General features: G+C 39.2%; 1 protein-coding gene and 1 pseudogene across 2 annotated transcripts in view; both read right to left on the bottom strand.

The window, feature by feature from the left end:
- The window catches only part of Niban1 (niban apoptosis regulator 1), a 136,260-nt gene that overhangs the window by 37,560 nt on the left and 74,486 nt on the right, over window positions 1-24,214 (bottom strand). The gene's annotated exons all lie outside the window — the stretch shown is intronic.
- Window positions 11,884-12,640, bottom strand: LOC143379503 (large ribosomal subunit protein eL33 pseudogene; annotated as a pseudogene).

Here is a 24,214-nt window from a genome sequence, read left to right as displayed (position 1 = left end):
TCCAAACAACCAGAGCTCTGCCCGCGGAGGAGAACCGCCCTCCTCCCTTGAAGCCCTCGTCACGGGACATCAGTCCTCAGCTGTAACCCTGGTTGATCTCTTTTCCCCTTTTGGAATACTTACTTAGTGGCTCTGTGGTCTGCATCTTGAATGTGACAGCCTCTTCTCTAGCATAAATGATCTTAGTTCCCTTTACCTTAAGTTTTTTTTTTTTTCCCCACCAAAGGCTTATAAAAATTAAAATGACCTATGCTCTAGTTTCTTCCAAAAAGTAAGGCTATTGTCATAACTTGCTTCTTTCTGAATACCAGGAAAATACCCTGTGCCCTGAAGCTGTGATTCATGGAAGTCCTCCAGGAGCCTTTGATAATCTATTGTCCTTTGTGCCTCCGATACCTGGGCAGATCCAGGCCGACAGGAATAACGACTCCATCAGTTATTTCCTCTCTGCCCAGGACAAATATCCGAGGCTTTATCTGAGCAGACTTGTTTTCTAAGACAGTGAGTGCAGAACTCTCTCCCAGTCCTCTAATAGCAATCTGAGGAGATGCTACTGAAACGTATTCAGGAGAGAAAAAAAGATGGCACTCAAAAACTTCAGAAAAACAAATGAAAACTATCTAATTCCCTGTTTAAAATGTGAGTTGAAAAGCAAGTACCATGTAAAGTTTAAAAGGTAGCTGTGGCAATGCACAGGCTCGGTTATCTTTCAGTGACATTGTGGGGAGTGGTGTGGCTTACCCCTGCAGGCAAGACACACCACACAACCCGGCACAATTAAAGCAGGCCTGAGTTTTCAAAAGAGGAAGATACTCCTCTGGTCACAGACTGCTCCTTTGTTTAAAAATTTTATTATTATTATTATTATTATTATTATTATTATTATTATTATTTTGTAGTTACAGATGGACAGAATGTCTGTCTGTCTTTATTTATTTATTTTTTTATTTTTATGTGGTGCTAAGGATGTAACCCAGTGCCTCACATGTGCTAAGCAAGCGCTCTGCCACTGAGCCCCAGCCCCAGCCCTGGTCCTTCATTTTTTGATAGTTTTCTTTTATTCCTGGAATAGGGGACAGTGTGTGGTCATGACACACAGAAGTGTTCGAGAATTTCTTCCTGACTGGTTCTATGGGTGACTCTACCATCTGAACACAGAACCCAGAGTTCCTCTTACCCATATCCATGACAGCACACTTTCTATAAGTAAAGACAGATGATAAAGTGACCCGGCCAGGTTTTACACTAGAGAACAAATCACTGGCACCAACAGGCGTCCCTTCTCCATATCCATTACCAGATGGCACCTACAGGGCACAGCACTAATGATGCTGTCTGGGGATCTCCCACTCATCGTCACCACCAATGGTGGATGACAGCATCAACCTTGAACTTGTCAAGAGATTTTACAGTTTACACCATCTCGTTTGATTCATACAGCAATTTTCATGAGACAAGTTAACCAGAGGTAATCATTCCAGGTAAAAAAGGGGAAAATTGAAAACAAAGAAGTTCACGTCATTGCTCAAGGTCAAAAAATTAATTTTATTAGTTTACCAATAAGAATAAAAATAATAAAAAAACAAATTTCTTGTCTGATACAGACTCAACTTTTAAAAAGAGCTAACCTTACTTTAAGCTTCCTAACTCCAGCAGACTATTGTCTAGGGTAATAACTCACTTTCCTTATTTGTGACTTTTTCGGGAAAAAAAAATTAAATCGACTGTGCTCCATTCTTTTTGTAAGAAGTAGGAATGGCAGCCACAGACTCCTGGAAAACTATCACTTGTCCTGATTAGGAAGGTGACGAAGTTGGCAGACTTCCCAGTCCCTCCTTAGGTTTTGAGGGACAATAACAATTTAGTAATCAGATTCTTAGAAAACAGATAATTTTTAAATATTTATTTATTTATTTTTAAGTTGTAGTTGGACACAGTCCCTTTGTTTTATTTATTTATTTTTATATGGTGCTGAGGATCGAACCCAGGGTCTCACAGACGTGAGGTGAGCTCTCTGCCACTGAGTCATAACCTCAGCCCAGATAATTTTTTTTTTTTTTTTATAAATGGAAGCCTGAGAAGTCATGTACTAATAAAAATAGGTCTACATTCCTGACCTAGTACAAGAAGGAACAGTGCTTCAATGGAGCATGTTTTAATTTCTGTGTGAGCAAAGTCCATGATGCACAACAATTTTGCCTAATTGCTTAAAACCAAAAGATACTCAGAAAGCATTTTGCAGCTGGGATGGTTGAAGGCCTGTGTGGTATGTCAGTATGTGTTGTTTCACTAAGGGATTCAATTCGCATGGTTTTGCACTTAAGATCAACTACATGATTTTATTGTGAAACTCTAAGCATTCAAAATCATTTTCAGTAAAGGCCAAGGAGGATGTCATTTAATAACTTAGCTAACAACAAATTTAAGCAAAACAAGATAGGATTACTGAATGGAATATTATGCAGGCACTAAAATAACATGTGATGAGTTAGAAATATCATGGAAAAGTAGTTCAGGATGATTTTTTAATTGCAATGACATTATGCAATGACATATCTGAGCTGATTAAGCAATGTGAAATGCACACCCGTGTGAGCAGAGATTGAAAGGGAATGAATAAGAAATGAAAAGTGAATTATAGGAGATTTTTGTATTTGTGGCTTGACGTTTGTAAATGTTATGCTGTTAATTATCCTTTGGAAGATGCATGCTGATTTAATGAATTTTTTTTTTTTTAACTTATCCTCTCATGACCATGGGTGATATTTGCCTCTCTGGCACTTGGAACCTGAGAGAGCTCCCACGAGCAGGGGCAGCTGCCAAACCACAAGCAGGCTCCACAGTCCCAACAAGCAAGGTGCATGTGCATCTCTCTGGAGCTTGAGCCCAGCACGGTGGGTTTCTGTGGGATTTCAACTGAAGAGCCCAGTCTTTACCTCTCCTCCTGACAGAGACTGTTCAGTGTGGTTTACTCAAAAGAGGACTCCACTGCCTCCCTCCTGTGTCTTGCTTTTCATAAATAGAGGGTAAAAAAACCCCTCCCATCTTGGAGCACCCTGGGGCTTGTCCCAGAGGTCCTTGCAAGTGTGTGTGACTACTACCGCCTGCTTCCCACCCTGACAGCCAGATCCCGGACAGCACACATGCACATGCATTGGAAAGTAGAGAGGTCACCTGTGACACAGCTGGATAACTGTGTCCCATCACACAGTCATGTCCTCAAGGACAGGGGCTGTCCCTGTAGGTTACAGCCCAGGGTTCACTGAAAATCAAAACTGGGTGAACTGGGTGCTATTTCTACTCCTGAGACTTGCTGTGATATTTGAGGCGAGTTACTCTCTTTCTCTGGGCCTAATTTCCTGATTTCAGAAGACGTGCTAGCTGTGGTTCTCCTTTTTTGGCTATGAAATAGTTAATTCTGTGACCATCTTAAAGTACAGCTTGTTTTATTAACATTCAGATAGTGCTTTCCACGACACTATTCCAACTCTGGGGCAGAAAGTTCCAGCTTCAAGGCCACAGTAACCTTTTCTTCCCGTCAAACCCTCTCTCTCTTTCTCTCCCAAATACTTATCTTTCTCTAAGCTGCATAAAGTGATCCACGTAACTATTAGAAAATGTTAAATGACATATGTGTCTTTCATTATTTTCTACTGGGCAGTGTTTGTTCCAGAGTCTCTTTGCCCTCCCAATTCCCTGAGTAACAGTTCATGTCGTGGTTACGACCCTGGGCTTACCATATGGGCTAAGTAACTAAGCTAATAAAATAGTGCAAATATTCAAGATTGCCATTTCATGATCTATGACAAGATTGTAGTAAAACTGACCAACAAAACATGAAATCATTAACTAAGATGGTTACATGAGCTTGGTCTCTAAAATACCCGCCCCCCACTGTTCCTTTGAAAAAGTAGACTCTGTCTGATATTCTTTTCAACATTTAACAAAAGCATCGTGGTGATTGATAAAATCATCCACTTTATCAGAAAAAGTACCATCTTAGTTTTTTTTTTTTTTTTGCATAAAGACTCTAAGCCCACTTAAGAAATCCTATCTCCACCAGAACTTTCTCTCTCGTAAAGGGCTGCAGAACAAAATATAATCACATACCCTTTGACCAAATCAGGACTATCAGTCGGGATACAGGTCAGTTTGGGATTGTTCTTGTTAACTGAAGAATCTTAAGACTTTCTGTTTGCTTCTGTGCTGAAGTTATGGAAGCATTATGTGCACTTACTTTGGAATTCAGCTGAGCCCAATGTTCCAGTGATTAATCCCATTTTAAGCAAATCTGCCCTCTCAGGCCCTGATTTGTGCAGGGCTATTCTTTTCTTCCTTACTTGAAGCAAAGGGTGGGTGGCAGCCCAGCCCAACTGGCCCAAACAGCTTGCTTCTCTTCTCTTCTTTTGCCCCTTATGCTTCCCATGGGACCTTCTCCCACCCCGGCCCTGACACACACATGCACACAAGTACCTTTGCACACACTTCATTCTCTCAGTTGCATAAAATAATCTTAGTTTTAAGCCAGGCACAATGGCTCACATCTGTAATTCCATTGACTTGGGATACTAAGGCAGGAGGATCTCAAATTTGAGGCCAGTTTCAGCAACTTATCAAGGTCCTGTCTTAAAATCTAAAAAATAAGGACTGAGACATAGCTCAGTGGTAAAGTGCCCCTGGGTTCAACCCCCAGTACTCATCATTATCACCATCATCATCATCATCTATAAGACCTTTCTTGGAGTACTAGCAGGGGAAATGGAAGGGCAAAGAGACTCTAGTTTATGCCGTTCAGTAAAAATACAATGAAAGCCATGTGTGCAATTTTAAATTTAACAGTTGCCACATCAAAAAAATAAAAATAGGTAAAATTGATTTTAATAATATATTATACTTAACCCCAAATATGAAAAAAATATGCAACTGATCACTATAAAAATTATTAATTAAATATTTTACGTCCTTTTTAGTAATAAATCTGCAGAACCTGGTGTGCCTTTTATACTTATATTTTGGTTTGGACTCTGCATATGTCCAGGGGCTGCCTGATTGAACAACACAGCTCATGGTTTAAGAGGTAGTTATTAATCTGAGGGGGACAAAGGAGGAAGGCAATGAAAGAGAGCATGCCCCTGTTCACCTGGCCAGGTTCAAACAGCATGATTACCAAGAGGATCTGTTCTAAATCAATAATGAAGGGAGAGACCTGACTTCTTCTCTAATTCATCATTATACACGTGGCACAGTTCATCTCCTAGAATGATCTCAGGGTTAGAGTAATACACAAAAATAAGAAATCAAGTGGCTTGTAACAAGTCCCTGAACAGATTAATGCCAGTTCAAGTTTAAGCCCCTTGACAATTAGATCTTACTCACAAACTCTACTTTATGGGCTGTGAGGAATCCCTGCAGTGCTACCTTTGAGACTCTCTAACAACAATGCCATCGCATAATATTCCTGCTCAGTGTGGTCGAAAATTGCCAACCGCCAACAGACGCATTCGATGAGATCATTTCCAAACAGGATACAGTCTTACAACAACCTGGTATATTTTTAGCAAGAAACTGTTCACTCAGCTCGTACCCTCTCCCAAAAAGAAAAAAAAAAAAAACAACAGAGAAAATATTTCATGAATTTAGGTGCCCCAGTACTTGTGGACAATCCCAGTAGTGGCTATGGACTTGAATCACATGTAATTAACTCATTCCATGGATTTATTTGAAAGAATTGGTGCAATGATCTGATTCCCTTATGGTAAAACAGAGAAAGAGGAAATAAAGACAAAAAATGTCAATTCTTGTGTCAGAGCTTTCGGATGAATCAGTGGAGTGTGTGTGTATGCACGCATGTGTTTTCTATGGTAGTGAGTTTGTTATAAGTAAGTGCCTCTTGGATATTCCCAGCTTCTAGTGGTATTTCTGTGACTAAGGAAGACACACGGAATCATAGAGCTAGAATGGACTTCTGTCCGGTCACTTCCCTACCACAGGCAGCACTTACATGATAAATAAGTGTAATGGTGTATCAATTACTGCAGACCTATAATCAGTACTGGTGATAGTAAGTGCTAATGTGTAAATAGTGTGGGTCTCCAGGTTAAAATCCAACACGTGTGCATCACTTGGAAGATACCGTCACCACCTGTCCATGTGTCACACATGAGAACATTAGGTTCCTGATGTTGGCAGGCTCCCCCGTGTGTGACCTTTATTTCTTGGGTTACAGTTGAGGACATTTTCACAAGCAGCATCTTGTTTAAGGTGACAGATCATGAGTGAAGGGAGGACTCAGCAGAGCCTGGCCCTGGGCTCTCTGCAGCTAACAGTACTTTCCTTTGTGTCCTCCACTCAGAGAGAGAGAGCACATGTGACAATGCTGAGCCTATCCCTGAGAGCATGAGTCTGGTCTCTAAAATGAATTCTTAAGATCGCCTATGGAGGGCTGAGGCTGGGGCTCAAGGGTAGAGTGCTCGCTTAGCGTGTGCAAGGCCCTGGGTTCGATCCTCAGCACCATATAAAATATAAATAAATAAATAAAACAAAGGTATTGTTCCCAACTACAACTAAAAAATAAATAAATATTAAAAAAAAGACTGCCCATGGACTATGACATGTAATAGCTCAATGATATTTTCTAAAATAACCTTTAAATTAATGTGGTTGTAATTGGAATCCCAGCAGGCATTAGGGGCTAATTAATTACAATGAATGGAAGCTTCACAAGTAAGAATCTATTTCTAAAAAAAGTCAAGATGTAATATGAATATGAATGTCAAATCTAAAATGAATGAATTGTAAGGGAAAATTTTTCTGATCAGATATACAAATATACAACAAAAAAATCTGTAATTTACTATAAATCAAAATTTCATCCACACGGGAATAAACAAATAGACCAATGGAAAAGAAAATACCTAGTTAACCTCAAATATATATATATATATATATATATATATATATATATATATATATATACACACACACACACACTCATATATGTAATTTTTATATTCAGTGGGAAAGTTAGATTATTTCATAAACAGTGCCGGCACAACTGGTTACCCATCAAGCGAAAATGTTGGGCCACTGACATACAATATAAATGAACATGATTTCCACACAGACTACAGACTTCAATATTAAAAGAATAACAACATAAAAACTTTCAAAAAATTAGGAAATTATATATATAGTCTAAGATTATGGGAAATCTTCTTACCAAAGGCAGGAAATCCAAAAACCATAAGAGAAAAGATGGATATATTTGGCTATATAAAAATCAAACATCCTTGCACAGCAAAATATATCATAATTAAAGGCTAATAATAACAATCAGTACTGGTAACAGATAAGAGATGATTTTATTTTAAAAGTTTTTAATTGGGCCAGGGATGTGGTAGAATTTGGTAGAATGTTTGTCTAGCATGCATGAGGCTGCAAGTTCAATCCCCACCAAACACACAAAATAATGCCTCTAAATATATAAAAGATATAGATATATAGATATTTTAAAGGTCAATATATAAGTTTTCATAGACCTTTTACTGAAAAAAGAACAAGGAAAAGTGTGAACAAATAAAAATGGGTCAAGAACACTGATGGACAATTCTCAAAAAAGTAAATCCAAATGCTGATAAATATCGGATAACCTGCTCAGACTGGCAGTCAGGGAAAGGCCACATTGTCATCTTGTCAGAACAAATAAAGAGTCAAAAGACCTATTGCCTGGAGGAACACAGATAAAGAGTGCTCTCCTACACTCACCCACTCTGGAAATGTGAAACTTGACAGTCCACCTGGAGATTCATCTGGCAACATCTATTAAATTGTAAGTGCATTTATCCAGCAACCCCTCTTCCTGGACCTGCCTCACAGAAATAAGAATACGAGGACATATTTAATCAGGGAGCATAGAGACAAACTGGGAAAGAAAGCGAAGGCCCTCACCAGGAGAACCGATCAATGCAAGAGTGCGGACCTTGGGCTGTGTCTGCTCTAAACAAAGTAGACTACGCCAGTGCACTCCGAGGAATTTCCATGAGGTCATGAGTGAGGAAAACAAAATACAGAAAAACGTGTATCACATGGTCCTCTTGTTCATAAACAGTGACTAAGAAACCTTACCATGTATTTATGTATCTGAGAAAAGATATGGGAAGATTCATACAGGTTTTTAATACTGTTTGTGGAAGGATTCAGGGAATGAATGAGATCCAAGTCATACATGTACATAAAATTACATGTTTATATATGCATGTGTTTATGTATTTAAATATATTTAAATATATGCATATTTTAAAATATGTCTTATACAATATGTTATATATAAATACACATATATGTGTTTATATATGTACATATACACACACATATATATATATTTTGGTACTGAGGATTGAACCCAGGGTTGCTTAGCCACAGAGCCACATCCCCAGCCCTTTTTTATATTTTATTTAGAGACAGGGTCTCGTTGAGTTGCTAAGTGCCTCAATAAATTGCTGAGGCTGTTTCCTCCTGCCTTGGCCTCCCAAACTGCTGGGATTACAGGTGTGCACCCCCGCGCCCGGCTATAAAAATATATATTTAAAAGAAAAATTTTTAAAAGGGGGGAACAACATTAAACTCAAAAAATCATTTGGTTCATTGAAACTTTGCTGCCTACACGCATGTCCCCAGCCGGCTTACATCTGTCAGCACCTCTCTCCCTCCATGGATCTTCTATCAAATGATGGCAACAGAGTACATGATCTCTAAGGCACTTTCCAGCTGTGGCATGATCATTGGATGTCTCGGCTTCCTGTGTCGCCAGGTTGAGAACATCAGTTTGGCATATTTCCCCCAAAACCATACAGTCTATGGAAAGCCCCAAAGGAATCTAAAAGCAGAAGCTGAGAACACACCACACCTGATTTCTGTTTTAACTGTTCTGATTTTTGTTTTCTTGACCTGGCTGGTGCCGATTTTCACCACGACAAGGAGCCACTGTGTGTCGTGTGTGCAAACTTGCACGCCTGTGCTTTGTTGGTGTGCTCCGCAATGCCCATCCAACTCTACTCAGTGACAGCTGGTCACCAAACAGGCATTTTAAGGGAAGCCTGGACAGCCAAGGGGAAGGGGACAGTCAAGGAGGGCGAGCGAGAGAGGCAGCCGGCTCCACCCTCGCCCTCTTGCCTCGGGCTTTAGAATCAATCCCTCCTCACCCGCGCACTTCTGCAGAGCAGCAGAGAGGAATCTGAAGCCTGGGCACAAACTTCATGGAAAAATGGATGAAGGGACGGGAATGGGGGAAGCTGTCAGGTCAGTGCAAAGACTGTAGACAGCAAAGGAAGAGAAAATCAGAAAAGATGGAAGAGTAGACCCTGCCATGAACCAGAGGAGGAAGGCAAGCCTACGTGGCATTAAGGATGCGAAACCACAAGCCATTGTGAATAAGGATGGGAGTTCAGTAGGAAGACCTCCCCCAGAGTATAGCACGGAGGGAGGGGGATACCCAGGAGACAAACTCCTCAAACTTCCAGAGGGAAACAGATTGGTTTTGTATACATGCTGAAATGTTCCAAGTATTACAAAATCACTGTCAAAAGATTGTAAAATAGTGACAGGTCACCACTTTTGTTTATCCTGAGACTTTGAAAAAAAAACTGTTAGATTAGGATTGAAAGTGAAACCAAAACAATAAACATGGTTTACGGGATGACATTACAAAAACCAATGGGTTATTTGATGAAAATAGTTTTGTATCTTGATAATAAGGTTGATTATATATGAAGTGTTGACTGTATATCAGTCACTGTGCTAAATACGTTCCTTAGGTTAATCTCATGTCATTTCACAATAGCTATATGGGGGAGGCAGTATGAGCGTCTCTGTCCTACCGACAGGATCTGAGGAGTAATAAGAACAAGTAACACAGCTCCTAAGTGATAAAGTCATGATCTGAACCCAACATAGTCTGATTCCAGCTGAGCATAGCAATGCACACCAGTAATCCAGGTGATCAGGAGGCTGAGACAAGAGGATCATAAATTCAGGATCAGCTCCAGCAACTTAGTAAGACCTGTCTCCAAAAGAGCTGAGGATGTGCTCAGAGGTAGAGCACATCTGGGTTTATTCCCCAGAACCAAAAAACAGTCTTGATTCTCCATATGAAGCTATAGTGTAGTGGTATACTATACCCCCTGCCCCACAAAGAGAAAATCCATTTTAATATGCAATCTCAAGTTCTGAGAAAACCTTCCTGTAGGCTGAAAATCTACTTCATGAAGAGACATATTACTATCACATCCAAGTACTTTGTTCTCACAAAGATCTGTTATGCAAAGTCTCTAGCCCTCTCTGTTAAAAAGATGCCTGGGTTTTATTTTCACATATTCTATTTTTTTCTGTGAGAAGCAAAACAGTAGGTATATTAGACATTGCAGGCCACACAGCCTCTGTCACAGCTACTCACATGTGCCCTTGGTTGGCAAAAGCAGCCCAAGAATACCCAGGCAAATGATGTGGCACTGTTTCACACAGAAAAAGACGACAGTCTGATTTGGCCTTTAGACCAATTTGCCAATTCTCACCCTAGACCACATGATCCTCAGACTAATTTGCTGTGTTACTCCTTCACAGAATCCTTCCCTTGAACCCATCTAAACCAACCTCTTTGTTATAACTTCTTGGTGCATCTTCCACACACATCTCAATTTGTAATTGAATTTTTTAAAAATTAGTATGAGTTTGTAACCTCCAAGAAGGCAGGGATCATATGTGTTCTGTATAGTACTGGATTCCGAGCACCTAGCAAGTGCTTGGGATACAAAAGGTGCTCAGCAAGTATTTGCTGACTGAAGGAAATGAGGAAGGAAGAGAGGGAGAGATAGATGGGGCGGGGGGGGGGGGGTGGGATGGAAGAGTCAGTTACTCATACTTAACCTGGTCTGTCTTCCAAAGTGGAATTAGTCAAAAAGCCACCTCTCCCAGCACCTCTGGGAGTATGCAGTCTTGTAGACTATTAGAAACCAAGTGCCTTTTCTATGTGGGAAAGAAATCATTCTTTATCCTTTTCTTCATCGGTGCAAGAGGACCCACAGTTATTCTCCAAGGAAAGGAAAGAATGAGAAGATCCAACTGGTCTTTTTCTTGCCAGAAGTCAACATTAGACCATGTGAAAGTAAATATTATGAAATCACCTGCCGACTTTCCCTGGCACCTGCAGACCTTCCCTGGTTTGTCTTTAAAGGTTCTCCCGCCTGGTTAACAGCAGCTGCTATACCATGATCAGAAGCCACTGGCTAACAGTGGGTCTCTTGATTCTGCACCGGTCCCCTTCCCCTGGGTGCTCCACCTCTCACCAGGTCTTGTTAGTTAAGGTTCCATTCCTCCTCCACGAGTGCCAAGGACTTCCCATGTAGCAGTCCTCTCTCCCTCACCTCATCCCCCCCATGATGTGGCAGAAATCACTAGGTGACTTGCCCAGGGTTCTCGGCTTTGTGGAGGCTCTGAACACTAAGTCCTCCCATACCCTGAGGGACCTCATCTTCCTTCAGAACAGCTGACATCCTATTCCTAGATGGACAAAAATTAAAAGATGGCTTTTCTTTGCATTCTGGCAGATTCTAAACTGACCCGAGGGCCTCTCCTCTGATACTTGGAAGGTGTCGCTCATTGTAATACAATAGATGGCGCGTGTTAGCAGGTGCTGTTTGGGGGCTTTAACTGAATTCAGATTTGATTTGTTCTAACTTTGAATTCTACATTCAGTTTCCACTTTTAATTAAATAAAATTCCTAGAAGCAAGCAACTGCAATGGCAATTTCAGGAATTAGATTGCCTACATTTGTAAGAGACGCTTCTTTTTTACAAAACACAAATCAATTTTTATTTATTTTCATTAGTCTAAATCCTTGAGAGGGACAGCATCACATGGATTCTGTGTCCCCAACAGCTTTAGCAGGAAGATTGCTTTGGAATTTGGCCAGAGCCCTGACGCTGTTTCCACGGACACGAGGAGTTACCTTTCCCTAGATTACTTTAGTTTGTCTGGTTGGCGACCAGGAGTCAGGGTAATATCTTTTGCTTTGTACACAAGAGCCCAGCTCTTGCCCAGATAGAATTCAGTTTTGTCTCTGGAATGAATGCCTTCAATTTTAAGACGTGTTCTGTGCTCCCTTTGACTATGGAGACCCCACTTACAGCCAGAATAAAATGGCCTTGCACATAGCCTGCCAGACACATCTGCCTTTTAGAAGGTCCTGTTTGCAACAGGTCTCCTTAGGCTCCAGGAAGGCAGAAAGAGAAAGGCCTATGGGAGACACTAGAACCTTTTGGAGCAAAAGAAAATGTCCGATCCTTCTTCTAATTAACAGAAGATATTTGAAGACTTTTTCCTCCCCTCAATCATTGACCAGCGGAATAAATATACTGTATTAGTTAACAAATTCCTGGGACCAAAATACCTGACAAGAATAACTCAGAGGAGGAAAAGTTTATTTTGACTCATGGTTTCTGAAATTTTGTATGTGGTTGGGGGACTCCATGGCTTTAGGCCCAAGGTGAGGCAGAACATCATGGCGGAAGGGTACGGTAGAGGAGGGCTGCTCACCTTCTGGCAGCCAAGAAGCAGATTGGGGAAGGGGCCATCGGGAAGATGCATCCCCCAGTGACCCGCCTCCTTCAGCCATGCCCCGCGAGCCTATGGTCACCACCAGTTAGTCCATTCCCACTAGGGTAGGCTGATGAGGCTACAGCTCTCATAATCTAATCATTTCACCTCTGACTCTTCCTGGGCTAACACAGGAGTTTTTGAGAGACATCTCCCAGCCAAATCATAATACATCCTCAGTTTTCTCAGGGATATAACCTGGTTTCCAGACCTCGCATATTCTGAACACATTCTAGAATACAACAGCAAAAGCAGAGGTATAATCGTGAATTGGGCTTAGCTATCTAATAGCTTTGTGATTTTGAATTTCTTCGTCTCCGTGTGCCTCAGTTTTACCTACAAAATGAAGATGCAATTGTTTCTTCTTGGTATTATCAAACAGACTGAGAGAGCATGTTAGTATATTACCTGGTTTAACCCGGTGTTCAACAATAGGATTCTAGTATTACTACTTTCTAAAATCCCTCTTAAAACGTGACAGGGAAAATGCTTGCTGGGATCTTTGACACACGCTGTTAGAAGCTGAGAGGCAAACATTCTGAGCCCACCACTTGATAACTGCCTGCCACTAGACAAGTGACTTTACCCTCTAAGCCTGTTTCTTCGGAACAGTAACAATCTCCAACCAAAATGATTGTTCTCCTCCCTAACCAACAGCGGTCGGAACACAGTAAGTGCTCAGTAAATATTAGCAAAGTGAGTGTTTTGTCATTATTATTGGCAACTGAATTTCTGACAAGTTACAAGTTATAAACCATTTTATTTCTATTTTCTTCCTTTAGGAACTGTATAGTAATCAATAAACATTTTATATAGGTATGATTGAATTCTGTGAACAAATATGAGTTAAGGGAAGCTATGCTCTTCCCTGCCATTGTTCCAGGAAAGCGCATGGAGGGGATTGGGGTTCAGAAATCACTTCAATGTGGGGAGGGGTAGTGTCTGCACAGGCTTGGGCTTGCTGTTGGTGGTGTTGTTTTTGTCACTTATGCTAAAGCAATGGTAAAGTTAAATCACCAATGTGACTGTAAAGAATCATGTGTTAAGTGAAAACATATGTGTAAATTATAATAAAGAATTTTTTAAACAAAAGAAAGGAATGTTCCACGGGGCACAGCCAGGAAAACAATAATTTAAATCATGGCATAATGTGAGACATCTCACTTAGCCAGTCTGGTCTTAGAAATCTGACTAGTAAGATGGGTTTTCATGAATTACATATGTAATAAGCGCCAAACACTGCTTTATATAAGGAGGGAAGACTAAACAGGAGAGACAGGAAGGAATGAGGAGCATGAGGCAAGGTTGCAAAGCTTACGTGGAAAAACGGAAGTAACTGCATGAGGCGTCAAGGAAGAGTGCTGAGTCTTCCAAAAACGGTGTCTTCTTTGTTAACAGAAGAAGAAGAAACCATACTCCCAAACAAACTGGCCTTCCTTAACATCCTTACGGTTTCTAGACACTTCCTCAAATGTTTGCTCTTTCAGTTAGAAAAAGAAAAGATGCGTGTGCTCACTGTAGCCCAGGCCAGGGCTGAGGGTTGAGATGCAAGATGTTCCATGGGGCAGAGGCTCAACCTCCAGGAGCCTATTGTTTTAGGAGTCAGACAAATAAACACTCAGCCATGGTACAATGTGCCTGGTGATGGGAGTGAGAATGGAGAGGAGAGAGGGACAGATAGACGGACATCCACCTCCAATAGAGCAAGAAGGCTTTCTAGAGGAAATGACACACAATCTAAAGCCTTCAGAAAAACTAGAGCTCCCCAGTGAGTTAAAGGCCCAAGATTTAGTTCTAAGAGCAGAAAGAAGCAAAGGGCAATGAAAATAGTATTATAATTCTAAAAGATGTTCTTTGGAGGAAAATTCACAAGACAAAAAAATATAATTTTAAGATTAAAATGTGTAACAATCCATTCAACTCCATTTCGGCTCCCTAATATTTTACAATTTCAAATCTACTCTCTTCTCTTCAGTTATGAGATTCATATTTCCAGCACCATTTTAATTAGATCATAAACTACTTAGATTCTTGATCTGATGAAAGGATAAATGGTACACTCTGAGCAGTACTTTATATGTGTTCATTTAAAACAATCAACATGAAACCGGAAATCAGAAGAGGAATTTTTCAAGAGGTGAAAAAAATTTAGACTCCCTTCTCTGGCCAATGGGAATCTATGCTGGGAATTTCCCTGTACTTCATCACAACAAATCCAACTATAAATGTCAATCAACCTATCTTAAAAACTAGTGATATTGAGAACCTCACCAGGCCATCCCAGGTGGCTTTTAGCTTGCAAGGTATCTATAGAAGAAATAATGGAAATTCTCTACCTCTTCTACCCAAACAGAATCAATATTTCTTTTCCCTTCTATTATCCATTTATTAATGTGCAAGTGAGCAAACTGTTTCATTTTGAAGATGGACATTAAATATGATGACCTGAATCTCACAAAAGTTACAAAGTATGGTATCTATACAAATGCAGTGCCAACCAGGAAGGTGCAGCCCCATCACACACAGTACACACACCACACTTACCCAAGGTATATAATATTGAATGATCTTAATGAACAGCCTTGTTGCAAAATTCTGTGGCTTGTGACTAGGGCATACGGTGCCAGGAAATACAACTTTGTATGTGTTAAACTTCTGCAGACAATAACTGCAAGGAGCAAGCTATCTGTTCTCAGCAAGGATGACTCATTACTGTTGCCAAAAGGAGTCTATGACTTTCTGGAAAGGTTTTTGATTCTCAACTCGAAAATATCTAAGCTGATATCTTAAAACTTGGAAAAGTGGGCTAAAGGTTTATCTCAGTGGTAGAGTGATTGTCTAGCATGTGTGAGGCTCTGGGTTCGATCCCCAGCATCCCTCCGCAACACACAGACACATTCTCACAACTTGGAAAAGAAAACCAGAAGGGTACCTTCAACTTTCATCACCAGGGATCTAAGGACAGAAAAATGGTTCAAATGTGTTCTAAGAGCCCATCTGGCCTAAATCACCATGTTCTCTGGAACAGAACCACTGGATTTGGCCAAGAGTTGACATGAAAGGAGATAGAATGAGCTGAGATATTCCTGGTCTACTTTACATTCTTTTATTCTGCCTTTCCAAATATCAGGAGAAAATAATTCCTCGAATGCTCTACCATCAGTAGAATGGGCTAGCCTTACAAATGGAGTCTTGTTCATGACCTGCAGCTAAGACAATCTTCTGCACACATCAGACCCTTGAGACAGGTTCCTTTGTTCCCACTTTGGTCTATCCTGAGACTTAAAGTGTCATTTGTACCTGACATACATGCACAAACTACCAGAAAAATGGTAATCACCAATCTAGGAGACTGGGAAGTCGGGGCTGTCCTCTAGTTTCTATAGAAGCAGGGGGTTGGGGGGGAAGAGAAGTACAAATAAAGTAAGAAGTCTCAGTTTCCTTCTGAGTTGGTACTGGCCAAGACCATGCCTGATCTCCACAAAAGGAACTTGGTCGTCAGTGGCTTAGTGTGGTACAATGTGAAAGTAGGCATTATGATACCATTGCCCCTCCCCAACTTCCTTCTCTTTTCCATTCCTTTCTAAGCCCCATAAAAAAGGAATGTCTCCTTAACAGCCATAGGCTGGGGATCTGAAGAATGACTTGTGGTTCTCAAAAGAAAACTCTTAAAAAAAAAACAGGTCAAGTTGGGACATACCCCCAGCAAGAGCCAACATGGGAATCTAGTTAACATAAGAAAATGCTGAAAGGAAAAGTAAAATGAGGTTAATTATAGAAAACATAGCGAACTAGTAATACATAAGCACCATCCATTTTTCAACCCCACCCCTGTAACACCCTACAAAATTAGTTTCAGCTGTAAATTTGTATAAGCCAAGAAAGTTCTAGTGTTGGAAAACATAATTTTTTACAGTCACAATTTATCACAGGAACACCCACTTGGGTTAAGGCACAACTTCATGTTTCAGAGCAAAGAAAAGACAACTTCTGCATCTCAGTTGCCATCTAAATTTCAACAGATGTACAGTAATTCACTTCCCTCTTAAACAAATATTAAGAAACTAATATGTCAAGTTTAGTAAGAAGTGACCAACCTCAAATCATGTGGTCCTGAATAAGAATTTGGATTCAGATTCTTTCTTTCTTTCTTTCTTTCTTTCTTTCTTTCTTTCTTTCTTTCTTTCTTTCTTTCTTTCTTATTTTTCTTATTTTTTCTCTCTCTCTTTTTTTTTTGGTAGCAGCTAGTCACATCCTGGGCATACAGTAGGTGCTTACTAAGTACTTGCTGATTGGAAGTCACATGGTACAGTAGGTTGGAGCACAGGTTTTGGAGTCAGACTGCCTGGGATTAAAATCTCAGCTGCAACTTCAGGATCCTCATCTTAAAAACAGGGATGAGGCAAATCACACTGCCCGTCTCACAGGATTGCTGTGAAGATTAGATGAATTCATGCAGTGGTTTTTCCCAGTACAGAGAATTTCTATTACATAGAATTAAATAATACAGAAGGCAAGAAAAAGGGTCATATTAGAAAGGCCAAATTTGGTAAAGAGAATGTATCTCCATTGTAGTTAGTATGAAGTTTAAGATTACTTTCAGAAAGGAAATGCTATAAAGAGCCCAGTTGTGGTACCCTAACTAAAATAATATAAATGGTTTAATTTTGCCATATAAATGCTAAACACTTTTTGGGCATTCAATGCTTTTTTTCCCCATTGATCACTTTCTAACTATATTATTAAATATCATTTCAAATACCAGCTTAACATTGTAAAAATCCTAATTCTTTACTAATCATATCGTTTAAAAAAAATAAAAATTAAGTGACTTATTCATGAAAATAGAAGGGACACCAGAAGGGACAGGGAAGGGTGAGGAAAAAAGGGAAAGGAGAAGTACCAAGGAATGACCAAATGATACTGTTCTGTCATGTGCATGTATAAATATGTAACAATGACTCCTGCCATTATGTATAATTATAATGTTACCAATAAAAAAAGAACTAAAAAAAAAAACCTAAGTTGTTTAAAGCAAAACACCTTACATCTAAGAGGAAAACCCTAGGCAGCTGTCATTCTCTACCTTTGAAGGGATGCTGTTTGAAAGGCAGGTTTGAGGGGTCCCTTCCTCAGAGATTCTAATTCAGCAGGTCTAGACTAGAGCCAGGGAATCTGAAATTTTAAAGTTTCTTCCCCTCCTTTCTGACTGAACATAATTTGTTTAGAAGCAAGATGTGGACAGATCACATTTTGAAAAGCACTGCTAAAGTCTTTGCCTATGGCTAACCCTAAATGAATAACATCTTCTGATTGCTTAAGCAGAGTTTTCGGAGAGCTGAGAGTTACTCCATTAAGGTTGAAACTATTCTTAGTGGAAGCCTTCCTAAAATGTATTCCACATTTCTTTCCCTGTCTTTTCTTTTTTTCAGTACTGGGGATTGAACCGAGGGGCACTCTACCACTGAGCTAAAACACTAGCCCTTTTGTAAAAAATTATTTTTTAAATTTTGAGACAGGGTCTTGCTAAGTGGTCCAGGCTGTGCTCAAACTTGGGATCCCCCTGCCTCAGCCTCCCAAGTCACTGAAATTTACAGACATGCACTACCATGTCCAGTTTTAATTTCTTTATCCATATCACATACAAGGTGCAATTTAATCTTACTGAAGGGGTTTTTTAAATTATTGTTATGGATGATGTGCGCTATAGTTGCAGAGAGCATTTGTTATAGAGTTACCTGAAGGACTATAGTGTCCCTATAACTGTCTTCAAGTTTCAAGTTCTAAATGTCAGGTTTAACTTTTGAGTCTTCTTAAATGGCTAATGTGCAGCTGCAGAATCTCATGGACAATGTAATGGGGGATGAATGGGGGGCTTCAAGATAGAAGCAGCCTCTAGAAATCTGCTGTTAGTGAGTCACCTTGTCAACACCATTCAACTTTTTCTGTGAGTGTCTGGCAAAATGGCTTGCTCTATATCCTAACAATCCTCTCATTAGAAAAAAAAAAAAAGATATACTAGGTCAATTACACTTTCAAAAATATTTTAAATACCCATGAACTGACAATAAAGTAAGAAACTTTATTTTTATTTTTATGAGTTTCTTTTTTTTAATCTTTATCTTATGTATTTTTATGTGGTGCTAAGAATCGAACCCAATGCCCCACACAGGAGAGTCGAGCACTCTACCACTGAGCCACAACCCTGGCTGTTTTATGGGTTTCTTAATGGGTAGAATGCATAGCCTTCAAATTTACATGTTGAAGTTCTGATTCCTAGAATCTCAGAAAGTGGCCTTATTTGGCAATAGGCTTATTGCAGATGTAATTTGTTAAGATGAGGTAATTCTGGAGTAGGGTAAGTCCCTAATCCAATATGACTCGTGTCTTCATAAAAAGGGGAAATTTGGATGAATACATACATAGGGAAAATGTCACGCTGAGATGCAGACAGATCATAGCGACACTTCTGTTAGCCAAGGAGAGAAGCTTGGAACAGATCCTTCTCTCATTGCCCTCAGAGAGAAGCAATCTGACCACATCTTGATTTTGAACTAGACTATAAATTTCTACTGTTTTAGTCACCCAGTTTGTGGTACTTGGCTATTATGGCAGCTCTAGTAAACTAATACAAAAACCAAAAACAAAAGCCAAGCGTTGAAGCTAGCTTTCATTTTGAAGGCATTAGTAGAATCTTGTGACCTTAAGCAACACTTTTACGGCCTCCTCAAATGCTGAGTACCAGAACCCAAATCTAACTGCTTCTTTGGGGTTTTTCTATACATTTCTGTGAAGCCTCCATACCATGTAAAAATATCAACATTAAATTAAACTTGTAGACCTTTGTCCTCTTAGTAACCGAATCTAAGTTTAAAATAGACAATATATTTGGGGGTTAAAATAAAAAGATTCAATTAAAGTTCAGGTTCACAACAGCCTATAAGTAGAGGGGTATGTTAAAGGAATTATAGAACTTTAAGTTCTCTAATTTTTCATGGTAGTTAAATATGTTGATTAATTTTTGGATTCAAGTTAAGTCCTACAGGCTAAACTTTCTGGGACTACTTGCAAAATAGAAATAGAATATATTTCTATTATATAGCAATAATAATTCAGAAGAAGGCAAGAAAGTAAAGAAAAGGAAACAGAAAAGTGGAATACATAGAAAACACAAAATAAGATAGTAGATTTAAAACCAAAAATAAGAGTGATTATAATAGGCATAAATAAACTGAATGGTCCATCTAAGAGACTGTCAGGTGTTTTTATTGGGTAGATTTTCTATGCAAGCCCTAAAAAAAAAATGGTGTAGCTACATAAATATTAGACAAAAAAGATTTAAGGCAAATAGCATTAACAGAGAAAAATATGTCATTATATAATGAAAAAAGACTCAGCTCACTAGGAAGCTACAACAATTTTAAATGTGTATCCATTTAGTCTGTTTGTGTGCATATATCTTAAAATTAGAAGTCAACAATTAATAGAATTAATGCAAACAATAAAATAAATAAATCTACTAAACATCATGGTGGTAGATGTGAACATAATGATCAGTAACTGATCATTTTAGCATAGCAAAAAAATAATCAGGATTTAGGTTTGAAGGGCATAGCTGACATTGCTATGTCAATTGCACCTATGATTATAAAGTAGGTATTGACCCATGAGCTTATGTCCACATATCAGGCCACAAAGCCAGGTGAAAAAAATTTTCAAAGACAATATCATATAGACTATACTGTCTGTCCATGATGAAATTAAGCTAGAAATCAGTAATAAACACACAACATATATTTGGAATTTAAGAAGCACAATTCTAAGTAGCACATAGTAAAAGAAGGAATTACATAAGTTAGGAAACATTTGAATGATGATGAAAAATACTGCACAATAAACCTGAGAAAATCAGCTAAAATAGTTTGTAGAGTGAAATTTATGGCATTTTACTTAACAAAAGAAAGACTGATGACAAATTAAGTATTTTAGTTTTCCAGTGTTACAAAACCAATTACCCTCAAAGCTACTAGTTTAAAACAGTAACAGGGGCTGGGGCTGTAGCTCAGTGGCAGAGCATTTGCTTTTCATGCAGGAAGCACTGAGTTCAATCCTCAAAACCACAGATGAATAAACAAATAAAAAAGGTCCATTGACAACTGAAAAAAAAAAAAAACAGTAACAAACACTCATCATCTCTCATGGTAGTGGGTCAGGAACCCCAAGGCAGCTTGGCTAGGTGCTTCTGGCCTGAGGTCCCTCATTAGGCTGCAGCCCAGGATGGCCAATCCTGCAGCCTTCTGAAGGCTGACAAGAGGAAGCACAGGCTTCCAAGGTTGGATGACTCACATGGTCCTTTGGTGCTCTTTTCTTCAACCAGGGAGCCCCATTTTCCTCCTTTTGAATTTGGATCAGACACAGTGACTTAATTATGAACAGAACGAGGCAGAATTGATGCTATGTGACTTCCAGAACAAGGTCACAATCAGAAAAACTGTTGCCTGCTTTCTCTGTCTCGGGTCACTTACTTGGGAGAACCTCACCCTTGTCATGTGGGAACACACAAGCTGTCCCCTGTGGTGGGTCCTCCTGACAACAGATGTGGTAAAATGCCACATGGATAAAGTTTGAAAATATGCAACAGGATCGAGCGTATGGGGTAAAGCTATCAAAAAGAAAAGCACAAAATCCAGGATGGCATTCTCTCCAAAGGAAAGAAGGCACCAGTAACAGGGAAGAACACATGAAATTTCAGAGGGAGCAGGGATGTTCTCTATGTCTCCTAAATACATCCTAAGCATTCGTGTATGTCTGCTCAATATTTAACTTAAAAAACTCTGAGTAGCTAATGGAATGAACAATGTAGCTCCTATTGTGCTTCTCTTCCTTCTCACATCCCTTCTCTAAGTTTGTTCTTGATGTGTGTGTGGGAGAGGAAATAAATATAGCTCCCCTTTCTAGAACAACAGGAGAGCATTTTCTCCAAGTGCTCCTGGATGTTGACTTTTAAAAGAAGCCTATACCTTATACAAGGTGCAATTTAATCTTACTGAAGATTTTTAAAAGAAATTCAGGGATAGATGCTAAGTAGAATCCTTTCAAAATGTTGATCATCTCACCACTGATTAAAACATCCATCACATTTGTTCTGTCACTTTAATTAGTATGTTTCAATCTCAACAGATTCCAACCACAAGTTAACAGAAAAAAAGGAACAAAAACTTGAAAACTATTCAAAGGTTGCCACAATCAGTCACAATCATCTCAAAAACTGTCCAGTGATTTTTGGAGGCTACACAATCTAAACTGCACAGACCAAAAAAAAAAAAAAAAAAGAATTTTTTGCTTGCATTAACTTCAATTCTCTGCTTATTTAGTCTTTTTTTTTTTTTTTAATTGTAGTTGTTCCAATTTGTCACCCTTAACTACTGTAAACATACACTCTTTAGACCTTCATATCAAAATAACTGTTTGGTGAGTGGAAGTAGAAAAGGGGTTGAGCATTAGTGGTTTCAATGAACCAATATCGGGTTGGACAGGCCAAACGAAGCATTTGAAAGCAGTTCCATGTCAACACAGCTCTAAGCAGCAATGAACTTAAGGGGAGATGGGCCAATGGCCCAGAGAGAGCAGTTCTCTGTTGTTCTTGACTCCGGTGGAGACCCGTCCCTTCAGCTCCAACTCTTAGATTTCTTTGAGAATTTCAGGTAATTGAAGTAGAATCAGAAGACTAAATATTATGAAAGCATGTTTCAGATCAATTATTTTAAAATTATTCCGACCCATATGCTCACAAGCAGTGTAAAGTCTTTTTATTTAAGTTGTATAAAATCATATGTGATTTGCATTTTAGACTACACGAAATTTAACCTGTAAATAAGCTACATTCTCAGCCACTTTATCTCCAGAGCAAACCTAAAGATATGCAAAGATAAAATTCTGTTTAGCAGGCAGACCAAGATGCCAAGTGAGCTTTCAGAGTACCAATGAAGAAACCCTCCCAGCTCTCTGATGACCTCAGATGAATAGCTCTGGATTTGCTTCCCTCCCGATCATGCAAATGTATCACAAGAGTGATTCGACTTAAAAAGTAGCATGTTTAAAATTCCCAAAAGATAAGTTTTTATAAGGCCTGACATGTACAACTGAAACAGTTGTCAAGGGCCATTAGGATATAAGATGTCAGGACAACTGACCCCCTGCTATGACCTATTTGAGCCTTATCACAAAGAAACTCTAAGGAGACAAATGGGTGACCACAAAGGTCTCTCCCAAATTTAGAGTTTGATGACTAGTCACCACGGACCAGAAAGAGGAAGTGATGATTTCTTAAGAGAAAACCACATACTCACAAAGGAAGAAAGAGAAATATTTATAATTGTAGAATATTAACTGTGTGACACAAAGAACTCAAGCTAAACTCCAGGAGAGACTGCAATCCAAGCAGAGAAAAATCCTTTTAAAGACTCTAGTTTGACACAGTCCTACTAAAACAGAAAATTGGTACTTAGTTTCTATGAAATGGTAATTACCAAGCGTTTTGGGTACATGCATAAAGGCTTTTATGCATTGCAACAAAAGTATACTATAAAATATTTCTTAAGTCAAAGCATCCAAAAAGATGTTTGCAAAAGTTGTATTCTTATTTAGTTTCTCCAAACATTATTCATTTAAAGTGCTCCAAAAAGCCTAAGCAATTTTCCAACTCATAAATATGTGTTTGTCCAAAAATATAAGTTTGTGCCATGAAATTTAAAAGTATGTTTTCATCTATTACAAACTAAAATTCATTGTAAATTTTCAGCAAGAATTGTTTGATGCCCACACCCAACACTTAGTCCCTCAACTAATGAACTTGATTCATAGGTAAAAATGGGCTCTGGGTAGAAATTCAGTTGGCGAAAATAGATCTGAGATCTGTCACTAAGGACTAGAGAGCCTCAAACTCCACGCATAAATAAATACACCCAAACTATTTGCTGTATCTGATTTGAATTATAAGTGATTTTTTTTGTTCTAAAACTCAGTTTAATTCAGCAACATTTATTGAACACCTAAAAGGTCCAAGTGCCAAAATCAAATCTAATAAAGGGGTCTGGTTTCATATGGGAATTCTGGGATAAGAGCTCCAAAATGCAATCACCCTCACAGCTCCACATCCAGCCTGCTGACCCCATCACAAGGACCCTTGGAGGTGACAATTTGTCACAGGTGACTGAGCAGCTTGCTGAGGTTTACAGAGTCTCTTTACACCATTGTGATCATTTTTGTCAAAATCCCCTGGGTCATTCTTCTGTACTTTTAAATCCACTGCCCTCACGCTTACCAGATACTCTACTGTCCCTTCTTCCTTAGTGCTCATAATGATGTGAACACTAGCAATTGCTTAGTGGCAGTTAGGCTATCCTCTGGCCAGCACAGCACTGTTGAAAAAAACTTTGCCAGTATTCCACTTCCTCGGAAGAATTATCATTCATCCAGTGATGGCTGTCCTCTAACATCCACCTCTTCTGTTCCTCAATCCTTTAGGTGGAGGTCAATGGCTTAACACTGACCTATTCCTTCATT

The sequence above is a fragment of the Callospermophilus lateralis genome, chromosome 13 (assembly GCF_048772815.1).
Source record: "Callospermophilus lateralis isolate mCalLat2 chromosome 13, mCalLat2.hap1, whole genome shotgun sequence".
NCBI classification, from domain to species: domain Eukaryota; kingdom Metazoa; phylum Chordata; class Mammalia; order Rodentia; family Sciuridae; genus Callospermophilus; species Callospermophilus lateralis.
The sequence above is the reverse complement of the archived record's forward strand: the minus strand, read 5'-3'. Positions and strand labels throughout refer to the sequence as shown.